Source organism: Oncorhynchus keta, unplaced genomic scaffold, assembly GCF_023373465.1.
Source record: "Oncorhynchus keta strain PuntledgeMale-10-30-2019 unplaced genomic scaffold, Oket_V2 Un_contig_6782_pilon_pilon, whole genome shotgun sequence".
Classification (NCBI taxonomy): domain Eukaryota; kingdom Metazoa; phylum Chordata; class Actinopteri; order Salmoniformes; family Salmonidae; genus Oncorhynchus; species Oncorhynchus keta.
Window position 1 is genome coordinate 45,001 of NW_026289059.1, and position 18,161 is coordinate 63,161.

Here is an 18,161-nt window from a genome sequence, read left to right on the forward strand (position 1 = left end):
TCTCCCTGTGTCAGTCAGACCTGTCTAGTGGTGCTGCTAGTCTCTCCCTGTGTCAGTCAGACCTGTCTAGTGGTGCTGCTAGTCTCTCCCTGTGTCAGTCAGACCTTTCTAGTGGTGCTGCTAGTCTCTCCCTGTGTCAGTCAGACCTGTCTAGTGGTGCTGCTAGTCTATCCCTGTGTCAGTCTGACCTGTCTAGTGGTGCTGCTAGTCTCTCCCTGTGTCAGTCAGACCTGTCTAGTCTCTCCCTATGTCAGTCTGACCAGTCTAGTGGTGCTGCTAGTCTCTCCCTATGTCAGTCTGACCTGTCTAGTGGTGCTGCTAGTCTCTCCCTGTGTCAGTCAGACCTGTCTAGTGGTGCTGCTAGTCTATCCCTGTGTCAGTCTGACCTGTCTAGTGGTGCTGCTAGTCTCTCCCTGTGTCAGTCAGACCTGTCTAGTCTCTCCCTATGTCAGTCTGACCAGTCTAGTGGTGCTGCTAGTCTCTCCCTATGTCAGTCTGACCTGTCTAGTGGTGCTGCTAGTCTCTCCCTGTGTCAGTCTGACCTGTCTAGTGGTGCTGCTAGCTGCTACAACCCGTCTGTGTGCTGCTAGTCTCTCCCTATGTCAGTCTGACCAGTCTAGTCTCTCCCTATGTCAGTCTGACCAGTCTAGTGGTCCTGCTAGTCTCTCCCTATGTCAGTCTGACCTGTCTAGTGGTCCTGCTAGCTGCTACAACCCGGCTGTGTGTTGAGGGGGCTCTTGTTCACCATGTTATTAGCAGTGTAAACACAAAGGGACAATGCTCTGCGGACTCCTGAAGCGTCCGATTACGCCACACAGAGATCCGGAGTTGGCTCATCAAGGGCACTTTGTTCTCTGTGACAGCATTATCCAATCAGTCACCTCGCGCCGCAAGATGGATCAGCGTGGACCCAGCCAGACAACAGCAGAAAGAGAGAGAGAGCCCCTCCTTTCCTCTCCAGCTCTCCCTGGCAACAAGCTGTTTTTTCCACGCCTGCCCGTTCCATCTCTGTCGTAGACCAAACACTTTGCCCTCTACTCTTCATCATCTACTCTTCATCATCTTGGTTCTGACACAGTTTGAACCTTCTCTGTGAATCAGATGGTCCGGCGGATAGCTTGACCTCACCCTGACCCTCGTTGGATTCTGTTTGGGTTTAAACAGAACAGAGCCACTCGGGGCCTGTACTTGTACCCATGGGCCTTTAGTGTTTTCACTGAACACCCCCCCTTCTCTCTCTGTTCTGTTGTCACAGAGCCAAGCTTTTATCAGGACGCTCGGGTTGCTTGATGTCGTGGGGCTTAACGTACAGTCAGATCCCATAATGCTGCAGTCAGATGGCTGCCTGGCTCTGCAGGAAACACTGTATGAGGTTCCTTTACAATGACCTACTTGGCACCAATCTCCAAAAAACAGAGAGTGAGTGAGGAGAAGGATTTGAGAATAACCTTTTCCATCAACCTTTTTTTGGTTGAGAAACGGGAGGGGAAAGAGCAGGGATATGTTGCTGTTTTTCTCCCAGCATCCCTTGAAAAATTCTGCCATTTATTGAATTTAAAAAATATAAAGACTAAGAACAAACCTGTATTTCTTGCATGTCCATCCTATCTCTCCCCTATACAACATGTTGTCCATCCTATCTCTCCCCTATACAACATGTTGTCCATCCTATCTCTCTATACAACATGTTGTCCATCCTATCTCTCTATACAACATGTTGTCCATCCTATCTCTCCTCTATACAACATGTTGTCCATCCTATCTATCCTCTATACAACATGTTGTCCATCCTATCTCTCTATACAACATGTTGTCCATCCTATCTCTCTATACAACATGTTGTCCACCCTATCTCTCCTCTATACAATATGTTGTCCATCCTATCTCTCTTCTATACAACATGTTGTCCATCCTATCTCTCCTCTATACAACATGTTGTCCATCCTATCTCTCCTCTATACAACATGTTGTCCATCCTATCTCTCTATACAACATGTTGTCCATCCTATCTCTCCTCTATACAACATGTTGTCCATCCTATCTCTCCTCTATACAACATGTTGTCCATCCTATCTCTCTATACAACATGTTGTCCATCCTATCTCTCTATACAACATGTTGTCCATCCTATCTCTCCATACAACATGTTGTCCATCCTATCTCTCCATACAACATGTTGTCCATCCTATCTCTCCATACAACATGTTGTCCATCCTATCTCTCCATACAACATGTTGTCCATCCTATCTCTCCATACAACATGTTGTCCATCCTATCTCTCCATACAACATGTTGTCCATCCTATCTCTCCATACAACATGTTGTCCATCCTATCTCTCTATACAACATGTTGTCCATCCTATCTCTCCTCTATACAACATGTTGTCCATCATATCTCTCCTCTATACAACATGTTGTCCATCCTATCTCTCTATACAACATGTTGTCCATCCTATCTCTCCTCTATACAACATGTTGTCCATCCTATCTCTCTATACAACATGTTGTCCATCCTATCTCTCCTCTATACAACATGTTGTCCATCCTATCTCTCCTCTATACAACATGTTGTCCATCATATCTCTCCTCTATACAACATGTTGTCCATCCTATCTCTCCTCCATACAACATGTTGTACATCCTATCTCTCCATACAACATGCTGTCCATCCTATCTCTCCATACAACATGTTGTCCATCCTATCTCTCTATACAACATGTTGTCCCCATCCTATCTCTCCATACAACATGTTGTCCATCCTATCTCTCCTTACAACATGTTGTCCATCCTATCTCTCCATACAACATGTTGTCCATCCTATCTCTCCTCTATACAACATGTTGTCCATCCTATCTCTCCATACAACATGTTGTCCATCCTATCTCTCTATACAACATGTTGTCCATCCTATCTCTCTATACAACATGTTGTCCATCCTATCTCTCCATACAACATGTTGTCCATCCTATCTCTCCATACAACATGTTGTCCATCCTATCTCTCCTCTATACAACATGTTGTCCATCCTATCTCTCCTCTATACAACATGTTGTCCATCCTATCTCTCCTCTATACAACATGTTGTCCATCCTATCTCTCCATACAACATGTTGTCCATCCTATCTCTCCTCTATAAAACATGTTGTCCATCCTATCTCTCCATACAACATGTTGTCCATCCTATCTCTCCATACAACATGTTGTCCATCCTATCTCTCCATACAACATGTTGTCCATCCTATCTCTCCATACAACATGTTGTCCATCCTATCTCTCCATACAACATGCTGTCCATCCTATCTCTCTATACAACATGTTGTCCATCCTATCTCTCCATACAACATGTTGTCCATCCTATCTCTCCATACAACATGTTGTCCATCCTATCTCTCCTCTATACAACATGTTGTCCATCCTATCTCTCTATACAACATGTTGTCCATCCTATCTCTCCTCTATACAACATGTTGTCCATCCTATCTCTCCTCTATACAACATGTTGTCCATCCTATCTCTCCTCTATACAACATGTTGTCCATCCTATCTCTCCATACAACATGTTGTCCATCCTATCTCTCCATACAACATGTTGTCCATCCTATCTCTCCATACAACATGTTGTCCATCCTATCTCTCTATACAACATGTTGTCCATCCTATCTCTCCATACAACATGTTGTCCATCCTATCTCTCCATACAACATGTTGTCCATCCTATCTCTCTATACAACATGTTGTCCATCCTATCTCTCCTCTATACAACATGTTGTCCATCCTATCTCTCCATACAACATGTTGTCCATCCTATCTCTCCATACAACATGTTGTCCATCCTATCTCTCCATACAACATGTTGTCCATCCTATCTCTCCATACAACATGTTGTCCATCCTATCTCTCTCCATACAACATGTTGTCCATCCTATCTCTCCATACAACATGTTGTCCATCCTATCTCTCCATACAACATGTTGTCCATCCTATCTCTCCATACAACATGTTGTCCATCCTATCTCTCCATACAACATGTTGTCCATCCTATCTCTCCATACAACATGTTGTCCATCCTATCTCTCCATACAACATGTTGTCCATCCTATCTCTCTATACAACATGTTGTCCATCCTATCTCTCTATACAACATGTTGTCCATCCTATCTCTCCATACAACATGTTGTCCATCCTATCTCTCCATACAACATGTTGTCCATCCTATCTCTCTATACAACATGTTGTCCATCCTATCTCTCCATACAACATGTTGTCCATCCTATCTCTCCATACAACATGTTGTCCATCCTATCTCTCTATACAACATGTTGTCCATCCTATCTCTCCTCTATACAACATGTTGTCCATCCTATCTCTCCTCTATACAACATGTTGTCCATCCTATCTCTCCATACAACATGTTGTCCATCCTATCTCTCTATACAACATGTTGTCCATCCTATCTCTCCATACAACATGTTGTCCATCCTATCTCTCCATACAACATGTTGTCCATCCTATCTCTCTATACAACATGGAAGTAAGAAGTAGTGCCTGTCTCTGTTCAGTGCTTTGCCACCATGCCAGGATTTCATGACTGGGGCCCCATGTCAACCTGGAGCTGCAGTAAAACAGCTTGATCCACATCATTAAGGAGGTGGATTAACAGCACCTCATTTTAACCAACACATTTAGACCCTCTCAATGGAGTCTGTGTTGATCCTAGAAGTCACTACCTTAATAGCAGCTCTGTTGGACATGGCTGAGGTTATGAACAGAGACTTGATACAGTGCAATAAAAAAAAAGTACTCTCACATAAATTCATCATGAATTCAAACTATTTACAATGAGCAAATGTGAATTATGCCTGGGCCAATCAGTGCATGTTTCTAATTCTGTCTTTGGCATTATAGAACGATAACCTAATAAATTAACTTAGAGAATGTCTGAAAACAGTTTCCATATTGAAAACACTGAACGTAGCGTATCACACAATCACACAATAAATAGGCCATGTTGTGTTTATATCCTTATAATACATTGTTGAAACATGTTAAGACCTTGGGGAGATTATTATATTGTGTTACCACTGTTAGTCTAGATACAGTGTGGATCCGTCCCAAATGCCAAACTATTCCCTACATACAGGGCTCCCGAGTGGCGCAGCGGTCTAAGGCACTGCATCTCAGTGCTAGAGGTGTCACTACAGACCCTGGTTGGATTCCAGGCTGTATCACAACCGGCCGTGATTGGGAGTCCAATAGGGTGGCGCAAAATTGGTCTGGCGTCGTCCGCGTTAGGGTTTGGCCCGGGGGAAGGCTGTCACTGTAAATAACCATTTGTTCTTCACTGACTTGCCCAGTTAAATAAAGTTTAAATAAAGAAAAAAATACAAATATAAAAAGAGCATCATCTGTATGTGGGGAGTAGTCTGTCTGTATCGGTCCTTCTTCATCACCTCGTAACAATGCTGAAGTATAAATCTGTCTGTGGGGAGTAGTCTGTATGTATCGGTCCTTCTTCATCACCTCGTAACAATGCTGAAGTATAAATCTGTCTGTGGGGAGTAGTCTGTATGTATCGGTCCTTCTTCATCACCTCGTAACAATGCTGAAGTATAAATCTGTCTGTGGGGAGTAGTCTGTCTGTATCGGTCCTTCTTCATCACCTCGTAACAATGCTGAAGTATAAATCTGTCTGTGGGGAGTAGTCTGTCTGTATCGGTCCTTCTTCATCACCTCGTAACAATGCTGAAGTATAAATCTGTCTGTGGGGAGTAGTCTGTATGTATCGGTCCTTCTTCATCACCTCGTAACAATGCTGAAGTATAAATCTGTCTGTGGGGAGTAGTCTGTCTGTATCGGTCCTTCTTCATCACCTCGTAACAATGCTGAAGTATAAATCTGTCTGTGGGGAGTAGTCTGTCTGTATCGGTCCTTCTTCATCACCTCGTAACAATGCTGAAGTATAAATCTGTCTGTGGGGAGTAGTCTGTCTGTATCGGTCCTTCTTCATCACCTCGTAACAATGCTGAAGTATAAATCTGTCTGTGGGGAGTAGTCTGTATGTATCGGTCCTTCTTCATCACCTCGTAACAATGCTGAAGTATAAATCTGTCTGTGGGGGAGTAGTCTGTCTGTATCGGTCCTTCTTCATCACCTCGTAACAATGCTGAAGTATAAATCTGTCTGTGGGGAGTAGTCTGTCTGTATCGGTCCTTCTTCATCACCTCGTAACAATGCTGAAGTATGAATCTGTCTGTGGGGAGTAGTCTGTCTGTATCGGTCCTTCTTCATCACCTCGTAACAATGCTGAAGTATAAGTCTGTCTGTGGGGAGTAGTCTGTCTGTATCGGTCCTTCTTCTTCACCTCGTAACAATGCTGAAGTATAAATCTGTCTGTGGGGAGTAGTCTGTCTGTATCGGTCCTTCTTCTTCACCTCGTAACAATGCTGAAGTATAAATCTGTCTGTGGGGAGTAGTCTGTATGTATCGGTCCTTCTTCATCACCTCGTAACAATGCTGAAGTATAAATCTGTCTGTGGGGAGTAGTCTGTCTGTATCGGTCCTTCTTCATCACCTCGTAACAATGCTGAAGTATAAATCTGTCTGTGGGGAGTAGTCTGTATGTATCGGTCCTTCTTCATCACCTCGTAACAATTCTGAAGTATAAATCTGTCTGTGGGGAGTAGTCTGTCTGTATCGGTCCTTCTTCATCACCTCGTAACAATGCTGAAGTATAAATCTGTCTGTGGGGAGTAGTCTGTCTGTATCGGTCCTTCTTCATCACCTCGTAACAATGCTGAAGTATAAATCTGTCTGTGGGGAGTAGTCTGTCTGTATCGGTCCTTCTTCATCACCTCGTAACAATGCTGAAGTATAAATCTGTCTGTGGGGGAGTAGTCTGTCTGTATCGGTCCTTCTTCATCACCTCGTAACAATGCTGAAGTATAAATCTGTCTGTGGGGAGTAGTCTGTCTGTATCGGTCCTTCTTCATCACCTCGTAACAATGCTGAAGTATAAATCTGTCTGTGGGGAGTAGTCTGTCTGTATCGGTCCTTCTTCATCACCTCGTAACAATGCTGAAGTATAAATCTGTCTGTGGGGAGTAGTCTGTCTGTATCGGTCCTTCTTCATCACCTCGTAACAATGCTGAAGTATAAATCTGTCTGTGGGGAGTAGTCTGTCTGTATCGGTCCTTCTTCATCACCTCGTAACAATGCTGAAGTATAAATCTGTCTGTGGGGAGTAGTCTGTCTGTATCGGTCCTTCTTCATCACCTCGTAACAATGCTGAAGTATAAATCTGTCTGTGGGGAGTAGTCTGGGTTTATCTGTTGACCATCCCTAAGGTGAAAACTGCCTCTCCTTTGTGTCCCACTCTCTCATTCTATGTAGAATCCTGTAGAATCCTGTTCTGTATCAGAACTACCTCTGTTTTGTCAATAAACCTCGCTGCTGCTGCTGCTGCTTTTCCTGAAGGAAAGAAATACTGAACAATGAATTCATCTGAAAGTAAAAGTCTCTTTTCGATGTTTTCACTTCTCTCAACATCTATGGTATCCAGTATGGATTAAACCTAGAGATTGAGGAAATGATTAAATATTCCAAAAGGCTCGCTGTAATCTAGCTCAGATGTATTATAAATCCCATACAATTATCTTGAAGACGTTGACAAATCCCCTAGTTTCTATTAACCTGATTTGAATAATAAAGCTACTGACTGTTTTACTGGCAGTTCTTCTCACTAGTGGAATCACATCTCACTCCACTCTATAAAAAGGGCCTGAAAACCCTTTAATACAAGAGTAGAAATGTGTAGCCCTTAAATCAAAGTAGGCGCTTAAATCAAAGTAGGTCTTTAAATCAAAGTAGGCCTTTAAATCAAAGTAGGCCTTTAAATCAAAGTAGGCCCTTAAATCAAAGTAGGCCCTTAAAGCTACTTTGATTAACCGTAATGTCCTGAACACTGATTTAGCCATGAGACTGTATGACACTGATAAAGCTCCTCTGATTACGTCATTTGTAACTGCCCTGTAGACAGCTAATATGCCCATTACATAACAGACAACTGTCAAACTGTGTAAACAAAAGCAAAACGATTGCCTCACTGTGTTAGGAGAAAGACTGTTTACTGCTGACACTGCACATCTAATTCAGGGAGAAACCCCGACGACTACGCAGCGAAGTGGAACATTCCCTATTGGCAGCAAAATCACAGCTCACAACTTCCCAGGCCAAGAAATAAAATAACAAACTTGTCTTGTTCGTTCATCCGAGTTCATTCCTCCATTTCTCCATTCATATCTCCCTGGGCTTCTCCTGTTTCAACTATGTGTCAATCTAGTTACATTTCCATCTGTCTTCACGATGACTCCACTCCCGTGTCTAAAACAGTATTTAGATCAAATCTATTTTGGCTCTTACACAATGAGTCAGCCTTGTAGTTAAGGAGGGTTTAAGGCAGTGTCCCAAATGGCACCTCATTCCCTATGGGCCCTGGTCAAAAGTTGTATACTATATAGGGAATAGGGAGTCATTTGGGACAAGCCTTAGTCTTTCCAGCTGCAGGCCTCCAGTCTGTCTGTCCTCTCTCTCTCCATGGCGCTGGCCCGGCCACACACCCCTCTGCTGCTCTGTGTCTGTCCTCTCTCTCTCCATGGCGCTGGCCCGGCCACACACCTCTCTGCTGCTCTGTGTCTGTCCTCTCTCTCTCCATGGCGCTGGCCCGGCCACACACCCCTCTGCTACTCTGTGTCTGTCCTCTCTCTCTCCATGGCGCTGGCCCGGCCACACACCTCTCTGCTACTCTGTGTCTGTCCTCTCTCTCTCCATGGCGCTGGCCCGGCCACACACCCCTCTGCTGCTCTGTGTCTGTCTGTCCTCTCTCTCCATGGCGCTGGCCCGGCCACACACCTCTCTGCTGCTCTGTGTCTGTCTGTCCTCTCTCTCCATGGCGCTGGCCCGGCCACACACCCCTCTGCTGCTCTGTGTCTGTCCTCTCTCTCTCCATGGCGCTGGCCCGGCCACACACCCCTCTGCTGCTCTGTGTCTGTCCTCTCTCTCTCCATGGCGCTGGCCCGGCCACACACCTCTCTGCTGCTCTGTGTCTGTCTGTCCTCTCTCTCCTTGGCGCTGGTCCGGCCACACACCTCTCTGCTGCTCTGTGTCTGTCTGTCTCTCTCTCTCCATGGCGCTGGCCCGGCCACACACCTCTCTGCTACTCTGTGTCTGTCCTCTCTCTCCATGACGCTGGCCCGGCCACACACCCCTCTGCTACTCTGTGTCTGTCCTCTCTCTCTCCATGGCGCTGGCCCGGCCACACACCTCTCTGCTGCTCTGTGTCTGTCCTCTCTCTCTCCATGGCGCTGGCCCGGCCACACACCTCTCTGCTGCTCTGTGTCTGTCCTCTCTCTCTCCATGGCGCTGGCCCGGCCACACACCCCTCTGCTGCTCTGTGTCTGTCCTCTCTCTCTCCATGGCGCTGGCCCGGCCACACACCCCTCTGCTGCTCTGTGTCTGTCCTCTCTCTCTCCATGGCGCTGGCCCGGCCACACACCTCTCTGCTGCTCTGTGTCTGTCCTCTCTCTCTCCATGGCGCTGGCCCGGCCACACACCTCTCTGCTGCTCTGTGTCTGTCCTCTCTCTCCATGGCGCTGGCCCGGCCACACACCCCTCTGCTGCTCTGTGTCTGTCCTCTCTCTCTCCATGGCGCTGGCCCGGCCACACACCTCTCTGCTGCTCTGTGTCTGTCCTCTCTCTCTCCATGGCGCTGGCCCGGCCACACACCCCTCTGCTGCTCTGTGTCTGTCTGTCCTCTCTCTCCATGGCGCTGGCCCGGCCACACACCCCTCCGCTGCTCTGTGTCTGTCCTCTCTCTCTCCATGGCGCTGGCCCGGCCACACACCCCTCTGCTGCTCTGTGTCTGTCCTCTCTCTCTCCATGGCGCTGGCCCGGCCACACACCTCTCTGCTCCTCTGTGTCTGTCTGTCCCTCTCTCCATGGCGCTGGCCCGGCCACACACCCCTCTGCTGCTCTGTGTCTGTCTGTCCTCTCTCTCTCCATGGCGCTGGCCCGGCCACACACCTCTCTGCTCCTCTGTGTCTGTCTGTCCTCTCTCTCCATGGCGCTGGTCCGGCCACACACCTCTCTGCTCCTCTGTGTCTGTCTGTCTCTCTCTCCATGGCGCTGGCCCGGCCACACACCCCTCTGCTGCTCTGTGTCTGTCCTCTCTCTCTCCATGGCGCTGGCCCGGCCACACACCCCTCTGCTGCTCTGTGTCTGTCTGTCCTCTCTCTCCATGGCGCTGGCCCGGCCACACACCTCTCTGCTCCTCTGTGTCTGTCCTCTCTCTCCATGGCGATGGCCCGGCCACACACCTCTCTGCTGCTCTGTGTCTGTCTGTCCTCTCTCTCCTTGGCGCTGGTCCGACCACACACCTCTCTGCTGCTCTGTGTCTGTCCTCTCTCTCTCCATGGCGATGGCCCGGCCACACACCTCTCTGCTGCTCTGTGTCTGTCTGTCCTCTCTCTCCTTGGCGCTGGCCCGGCCACACACCCCTCTGCTGCTCTGTGTCTGTCCTCTCTCTCTCCATGGCGATGGCCCGGCCACACACCTCTCTGCTGCTCTGTGTCTGTCTGTCCTCTCTCTCCTTGGCGCTGGTCCGACCACACACCTCTCTGCTGCTCTGTGTCTGTCTGTCCTCTCTCTCTCCATGGCGCTGGCCCGGCCACACACCTCTCTGCTGCTCTGTGTCTGTCCTCTCTCTCCATGGCGCTGGCCCGGCCACACACCCCTCTGCTGCTCTGTGTCTGTCCTCTCTCTCTCCATGGCGCTGGCCCGGCCACACACCTCTCTGCTGCTCTGTGTCTGTCCTCTCTCTCTCCATGGCTCTGGCCCGGCCACACACCTCTCTGCTGCTCTGTGTCTGTCCTCCTCTCTCTCCATGGCGCTGGCCCGGCCACACACCCCTCTGCTGCTCTGTGTCTGTCCTCTCTCTCCATGGCGCTGGCCCGGCCACACACCCCTCTGCTGCTCTGTGTCTGTCCTCTCTCTCCATGGCGCTGGCCCGGCCACACACCCCTCTGCTGCTCTGTGTCTGTCTCTCTCTCTCCATGGCGCTGGCCCGGCCACACACCCCTCTGCTGCTCTGTGTCTGTCCTCTCTCTCCATGGCGCTGGCCCGGCCACACACCGCTCTGCTCCTCTGTGTCTGTCTGTCCTCTCTTTCTCTCTCCATGGCGCTGGCCCGGCCACACACCTCTCTGCTGCTCTGTGTCTGTCCTCTCTCTCCATGGCGCTGGCCCGGCCACACACCCCTCTGCTGCTCTGTGTCTGTCTGTCCTCTCTCTCCATGGCGCTGGCCCGGCCACACACCTCTCTGCTGCTCTGTGTCTGTCTGTCCTCTCTCTCTCCATGGCGCTGGCCCGGCCACACACCCCTCTGCTGCTCTGTGTCTGTCCTCTCTCTCTCCATGGCGCTGGCCCGGCCACACACCTCTCTGCTGCTCTGTGTCTGTCTGTCCTCTCTCTCTCTCTCCATGGCGCTGGCCCGGCCACACACCTCTCTGCTGCTCTGTGTCTGTCTGTCCTCTCTCTCTCCATGGCGCTGGCCCGGCCACACACCCTCTGCTGCTCTGTGTCTGTCCTCTCTCTCTCCATGGCGCTGGCCCGGCCACACACCGCTCTGCTGCTCTGTGTCTGTCTGTCCTCTCTCTCTCCATGGCGCTGGCCCGGCCACACACCTCTCTGCTGCTCTGTGTCTGTCTGTCCTCTCTCCATGGCCCTGGCCCGCCACACACCCCTCTGCTGCTCTGTGTCTGTCTGTCCTCTCTCTCTCCATGGCGCTGGCCCGGCCACACACCTCTCTGCTCCTCTGTGTCTGTCCCTCTCTCTCCATGGCGCTGGCCCGGCCACACACCGCTCTGCTGCTCTGTGTCTGTCTGTCCTCTCTCTCCATGGCGCTGGCCCGGCCACACACCTCTCTGCTGCTCTGTGTCTGTCTGTCCTCTCTCCATGGCCCTGGCCCGGCCACACACCCCTCTGCTGCTCTGTGTCTGTCTGTCCTCTCTCTCTCCATGGCGCTGGCCCGGCCACACACCTCTCTGCTCCTCTGTGTCTGTCCTCTCTCTCTCCATGGCGCTGGCCCGGCCACACACCTCTGCTGCTCTGTGTCTGTCTGTCCTCTCTCTCCATGGCGCTGGCCCGGCCACACACCTCTCTGCTGCTCTGTGTCTGTCCTCTCTCTCTCCATGACGCTGGCCCGGCCACACACCCCTCTGCTGCTCTGTGTCTGTCCTCTCTCTCTCCATGGCGCTGGCCCGGCCACACACCTCTCTGCTGCTCTGTGTCTGTCCTCTCTCTCTCCATGGCGCTGGCCCGGCCACACACCTCTCTGCTGCTCTGTGTCTGTCCTCTCTCTCTCCATGGCGCTGGCCCGGCCACACACCCCTCTGCTGCTCTGTGTCTGTCCTCTCTCTCTCCATGGCGTTGGCCCGGCCACACACCTCTCTGCTGCTCTGTGTCTGTCCTCTCTCTCTCCATGGCGCTGGCCCGGCCACACACCTCTCTGCTGCTCTGTGTCTGTCCTCTCTCTCTCCATGGCGCTGGCCCGGGCACACACCTCTCTGCTGCTCTGTGTCTGTCTCTCTCTCTCCATGGCGCTGGCCCGGCCCACACACCTCTCTGCTGCTCTGTGTCTGTCCTCTCTCTCTCCATGGCGCTGGCCCGGCCACACACCCCTCTGCTGCTCTGTGTCTGTCCTCTCTCTCTCCATGGCGCTGGCCCGGCCACACAACCCTCTGCTGCTCTGTGTCTGTCCTCTCTCTCCATGGCGCTGGCCCGGCCACACACCCCTCTGCTGCTCTGTGTCTGTCCTCTCTCTCTCCATAGCGCTGGCCCGGCCACACAACCCTCTGCTGCTCTGTGTCTGTCCTCTCTCTCTCCATGGCGCTGGCCCGGCCACACAACCCTCTGCTGCTCTGTGTCTGTCTGGTTCCGCCACACACTGAAGTACATACTTCAGCTTGGCCCTCCTCACTGATAAAACAATGTGACTGTGTCCCAAATGTCCCCCTGTTCCCAATATAGTGCAGTACTTTAGATCAGGGACCATAGAGCTCTGGTCAAATTGCCCACTGGGATTTGGCCAATTGCCCCATTGGGCCCTGGTCAAAAGTAGTGCACTATATAGGGAATAGGGTGCCATTTGGGACATAGGCTGTGACAGCCTCTTTACATGTGTAAAGGCCCAGCAGTGGCAGCTGTGCTTACCCCACCACACACCAATGAATTAGGCTTTAGACCGGCTGAGGGGCTGCACTGAGGCAACTACACAGAGGAGCCCTGTTATCCTCTATAATACCCTTTGATGTACTGTTCTGAAGCTTTAACTACTGTCCTTCATTAAAACAACACTTTCAATGTTTAACACCCCTCGTCTCTCATTATGTTGTTTTTCTTTATGAATTGTGAATAATAACTTGAGAAAGAGAAAAGTCCATCAAATATCAGAGGAAAATCATTTAAAAAGTCCAGCCAATATGTTGCCCAAGAAACTCGATTTCCCAAATGAATTTTCAACCGTTAAAGGGGCAATATGGTATTCAAACAAAAATTACTTAAAAGTGCAAAAATTTACACTTTAAAATGCAATTTTGTGTTATGGGAAATCAATGATTCCTGTTCTTGGTCTGGTGATGTTTATGATATCATGCTAACACAGTAAGTCCTTGGCATAGAACTGTTCACAAATCAGGTTTGATTTTAGCCATCAGAGACGGCTCGTTCTTTCAGTGAGCCCTTCTTTCAGCTTGCACACATCGCACCAAATGTGGATCTAGCGTTCGTCTGCCGATCGTTCAGCACACATTGCTTTAGGGACCACCTGCTGTAGAGGTCTGCCCATCATTCAACACACATTGCTTTAGGGACCACCTGCTGTAGAGGTCTGCCCATCGTTCAACACACATTGCTTTAGGGACCACCTGCTGTAGAGGTCTGCCCATCGTTCAACACACATTGCTTTAGGGACCACCTGCTGTAGAGGTCTGCCCATCGTTCAACACACATTGCTTTAGGGACCACCCTCTGTAGAGGTCTGCCCATCGTTCAGCACACATTGCTTTAGGGACCACCTGCTGTAGAGGTCTGCCCATCGTTCAACACACATTGCTTTAGGGACCACCTGCTGTAGAGGTCTGCCGATCGTTCAACACACATTGCTTTAGGGACCACCTGCTGTAGAGGTCTGCCCATCGTTCAACACACATTGCTTTAGGGACCACCTGCTGTAGAGGTCTGCCCATCGTTCAGCACACATTGCTTTAGGGACCACCTGCTGTAGAGGTCTGCCCATCGTTCAACACACATTGCTTTAGGGACCACCTGCTGTAGAGGTCTGCCCATCGTTCAACACACATTGCTTTAGGGACCACCTGCTGTAGAGGTCTGCCCATCGTTCACACACATTGCTTTAGGGACCACCTGCTGTAGAGGTCTGCCCATCGTTCAGCACACATTGCTTTAGGGACCACCTGCTGTAGAGGTCTGCCCATCGTTCAACACACATTGCTTTAGGGACCACCTGCTGTAGAGGTCTGCCCATCGTTCAGCACACATTGCTTTAGGGACCACCTGCTGTAGAGGTCTGCCCATCGTTCAGCACACATTGCTTTAGGGACCACCTGCTGTAGAGGTCTGCCCATCGTTCAACACACATTGCTTTAGGGACCACCTGCTGTAGAGGTCTGCCCATCGTTCAACACACATTGCTTTAGGGACCACCTGCTGTAGAGGTCTGCCCATCGTTCAACACACATTGCTTTAGGGACCACCTGCTGTAGAGGTCTGCCCATCGTTCAACACACATTGCTTTAGGGACCACCTGCTGTAGAGGTCTGCCCATCGTTCAACACACATTGCTTTAGGGACCACCTGCTGTAGAGGTCTGCCCATCGTTCAACACACATTGCTTTAGGGACCACCTGCTGTAGAGGTCTGCCCATCGTTCAACACACATTGCTTTAGGGACCACCTGCTGTAGAGGTCTGCCCATCGTGATACTACATTGCTTTAGGGACCACCTGCTGTAGAGGTCTGCCCATCGTTCAACACACATTGCTTTAGGGACCACCTGCTGTAGAGGTCTGCCCATCGTTCAACACACATTGCTTTAGGGACCACCTGCTGTAGAGGTCTGCCCATCGTTCAACACACATTGCTTTAGGGACCACCTGCTGTAGAGGTCTGCCCATCGTTCAACACACATTGCTTTAGGGACCACCTGCTGTAGAGGTCTGCCCATCGTTCAACACACATTGCTTTAGGGACCACCTGCTGTAGAGGTCTGCCCATCGTTCAACACACATTGCTTTAGGGACCACCTGCTGTAGAGGTCTGCCCATCGTTCAACACACATTGCTTTAGGGACCACCCTCTGTAGAGGTCTGCCCATCGTTCAGCACACATTGCTTTAGGGACCACCTGCTGTAGAGGTCTGCCCATCGTTCACACACATTGCTTTAGGGACCACCCTCTGTAGAGGTCTGCCCATCGTTCAACACACATTGCTTTAGGGACCACCTGCTGTAGAGGTCTGCCCATCGTTCAACACACATTGCTTTAGGGACCACCCTCTGTAGAGGTCTGCCCATCGTTCAGCACACATTGCTTTAGGGACCACCTGCTGTAGAGGTCTGCCCATCGTTCAACACACATTGCTTTAGGGACCACCCTCTGTAGAGGTCTGCCCATCGTTCAACACACATTGCTTTAGGGACCACCCTCTGTAGAGGTCTACCCATCGTTCAACACACATTGCTTTAGGGACCACCTGCTGTAGAGGTCTACCCATCGTTCAACACACATTGCTTTAGGGACCACCCTCTGTAGAGGTCTGCCCATCGTTCAACACACATTGCTTTAGGGACCACCTGCTGTAGAGGTCTGCCCATCGTTCAACACATTGCTTTAGGGACCACCTGCTGTAGAGGTCTGCCCATCGTTCAACACACATTGCTTTAGGGACCACCCTCTGTAGAGGTCTGCCCATCGTTCAACACACATTGCTTTAGGGACCACCTGCTGTAGAGGTCTGCCCATCGTTCAACACACATTGCTTTAGGGACCACCCTCTGTAGAGGTCTGCCCATCGTTCAGCACACATTGCTTTAGGGACCACCTGCTGTAGAGGTCTGCCCATCGTTCAACACACATTGCTTTAGGGACCACCCTCTGTAGAGGTCTGCCCATCGTTCAACACACATTGCTTTAGGGACCACCCTCTGTAGAGGTCTACCCATCGTTCACACACATTGCTTTAGGGACCACCTGCTGTAGAGGTCTACCCATCGTTCAACACACATTGCTTTAGGGACCACCCTCTGTAGAGGTCTGCCCATTCTTTAGGGACCACCCTTGTAGAGGTCTGCCCATCGTTGAACACACATTGCTTTAGGGACCACCTGCTGTAGAGGTCTGCCCATCGTTCAACACACATTGCTTTAGGGACCACCCTCTGTAGAGGTCTGCCCATCGTTCAGCACACATTGCTTTAGGGACCACCTGCTGTAGAGGTCTGCCCATCGTTCAACACACATTGCTTTAGGGACCACCTGCTGTAGAGGTCTGCCCATCGTTCAACACACATTGCTTTAGGGACCACCTGCTGTAGAGGTCTGCCCATCGTTCAACACACATTGCTTTAGGGACCACCCTCTGTAGAGGTCTGCCCATCGTTCAACACACATTGCTTTAGGGACCACCCTCTGTAGAGGTCTACCCATCGTTCAACACACATTGCTTTAGGGACCACCTGCTGTAGAGGTCTGCCCATCGTTCAACATACATTGCTTTAGGGACCACCTGCTGTAGAGGTCTGCCCATCGTTCAACACACATTGCTTTAGGGACCACCCTCTGTAGAGGTCTGCCCATCGTTCAACACACACATTGCTTTAGGGACCACCCTCTGTAGAGGTCTACCCATCGTTCAACACACATTGCTTTAGGGACCACCTGCTGTAGAGGTCTACCCATCGTTCAACACACATTGCTTTAGGGACCACCCTCTGTAGAGGTCTGCCCATCGTTCAACACACATTGCTTTAGGGACCACCTGCTGTAGAGGTCTGCCCATCGTGATACTACATTGCTTTAGGGACCACCCTCTGTAGAGGTCTACCCATCGTGATACTACATTGCTTTAGGGACCACCCTCTGTAGAGGTCTGCCCATCGTGATACTACATTGCTTTAGGGACCACCCTCTGTAGAGGTCTACCCATCGTGATACTACATTGCTTTAGGGACCACCCTCTGTAGAGGTCTGCCCATCGTTCAACACACATTGCTTTAGGGACCACCCTCTGTAGAGGTCTACCCATCGTGATACTACATTGCTTTAGGGACCACCTGCTGTAGAGGTCTACCCATCGTGATACTACATTGCTTTAGGGACCACCTCTGTAGAGGTCTACCCATCGTTCAACACACATTGCTTTAGGGACCACCTGCTGTAGAGGTCTGCCCATCGTTCAACACACATTGCTTTAGGGACCACCTGCTTTAGGGAGGTCTGCCCATCGTTCAACACACATTGCTTTAGGGACCACCTCTGTAGAGGTCTGCCCATCGTTCAACACACATTGCTTTAGGGACCACCTGCTGTAGAGGTCTGCCCATCGTTCAACACACATTGCTTTAGGGACCACCTGCTGTAGAGGTCTGCCCATCGTTCAACACACATTGCTTTAGGGACCACCTGCTGTAGAGGTCTGCCCATCGTTCAACACACATTGCTTTAGGGACCACCTGCTGTAGAGGTCTGCCCATCGTTCACACACATTGCTTTAGGGACCACCTGCTGTAGAGGTCTGCCCATCGTTCAACACACATTGCTTTAGGGACCACCTGCTGTAGAGGTCTGCCCATCGTTCAACACACATTGCTTTAGGGACCACCTCTGTAGAGGTCTGCCCATCGTTCAACACACATTGCTTTAGGGACCACCTAGGGCTGTAGAGGTCTACCCATCGTTCAACACACATTGCTTTAGGGACCACCTGCTGTAGAGGTCTGCCCATCGTTCAACACACATTGCTTTAGGGACCACCCTCTGTAGAGGTCTGCCCATCGTTCAACACACATTGCTTTAGGGACCACCTCTGTAGAGGT

General features: G+C 50.2%; 1 protein-coding gene and 1 long non-coding RNA gene across 2 annotated transcripts in view; both read right to left on the bottom strand.

Moving 5' to 3' along the window:
• The window catches only part of jarid2a (jumonji, AT rich interactive domain 2a), a 57,975-nt gene that overhangs the window by 25,871 nt on the left and 13,943 nt on the right, over window positions 1-18,161 (bottom strand). The gene's annotated exons all lie outside the window — the stretch shown is intronic.
• Window positions 5,301-7,300, bottom strand: LOC127926103 (uncharacterized). Its single transcript, XR_008123293.1, has 4 exons — window positions 6,923-7,300; window positions 6,502-6,851; window positions 5,801-6,010; window positions 5,301-5,730 (listed from the first exon to the last, which is right to left on the bottom strand). It is a non-coding gene; the product is annotated as an uncharacterized LOC127926103 (long non-coding RNA).